Below are 982 nucleotides of genomic sequence, written 5' to 3' on the forward strand. Positions count from 1 at the left end.
ACAGCTCTATGCTACAAGGCAAATAAAGGAACGTCAAACGGTGGAGATAAAGTGTGATTTGCAAGTTGTTTTCTGTAAGTCTCCCTGCCCAAATCTCCAGGCTGTTCCAGAATTGGTTTCTCGTGTTTCGAATCAAGCGCTCCCCTCCCTACAGAGACCGAGAAAGGAAAATTTGGCATTTCTATAGCGCCTTTCACAACCTCAGGACGTCCCGAAGCGCTTTGCAGCCAATGAAGTATTTTTTTTTTGAAGCGTGATCACTGTTGCAATGCAGGAAACGTGGCGGCCGATTTGCGCACAGCAAGATCCCACGCTCATCGCCTGGTCTCGGGCGGGACGGTAACAGCAGACTGCCGGCGGAAGCCGACCCCAGCTTCGTCAGGAGCAGTAAAACCGAGAGCAGGAGTAAGGAGACATATATAAAAAAAAAATCCCTCACGTCTTTGTTTCAATCCTCCCGGGAGCTGTCACGCTGGGGGAGCAGGACCCACCTCAGCAATATTAGCCAAAACACACACGCACACAAAAATCAGGCAACAACTCCAATAAAATAACTAAAATATTGTAGAAGATGTATTTTAAATGAAATATTAATGCTCTTTCAAGAATATATGTGCACTTCGACACACAGAATCAAATCATCTTGTTACAAGACCCACATTATTCAGGTAAATATGCATCACCTCTCCTGCCATATTGAAATGTGCGGTAAGGCAGTTGATCATTGCAGTCCAAAAAGGACCTTTTTTATGGTCTGATTGTGGGATGGATTATATTTTTTTATATAGGCCTCATAGAAGGTTTGATCAACTCTCTGCCACACTCTCGCTCAATACATACAACAAATTACTTTGAAGTGACAGACGGCTGGTCAGCCATCTTGAATTTAGGCCCTTTGTACTGCCAGAGAGGGCAGCTCACTACTTGTGTCTGCAATGTGACCTAACCCTGCCCTTGGGTAGGATCTCCTTGCACCTGGGAG

At 45.3% G+C, this 982-nt stretch overlaps 1 protein-coding gene across 3 annotated transcripts in view; it reads right to left on the minus strand.

Annotated features, from left to right (window-relative positions):
- Positions 1-551: 551 nt before the first annotated feature.
- Positions 552-982, minus strand: part of LOC137306628 (gamma-secretase subunit APH-1A-like) — a 14,140-nt gene continuing 13,709 nt past the window's right edge. For all 3 annotated transcript variants that reach the window (XM_067975942.1, XM_067975941.1, XM_067975943.1), the window contains exon 7: positions 552-982. This exon is cut by the window's right edge and continues 1,352 nt beyond it. The gene's annotated coding sequence lies outside the window, so the exon portion shown is untranslated.

The sequence above is a fragment of the Heptranchias perlo genome, chromosome 44, assembly GCF_035084215.1.
Source record: "Heptranchias perlo isolate sHepPer1 chromosome 44, sHepPer1.hap1, whole genome shotgun sequence".
Taxonomy (NCBI): domain Eukaryota; kingdom Metazoa; phylum Chordata; class Chondrichthyes; order Hexanchiformes; family Hexanchidae; genus Heptranchias; species Heptranchias perlo.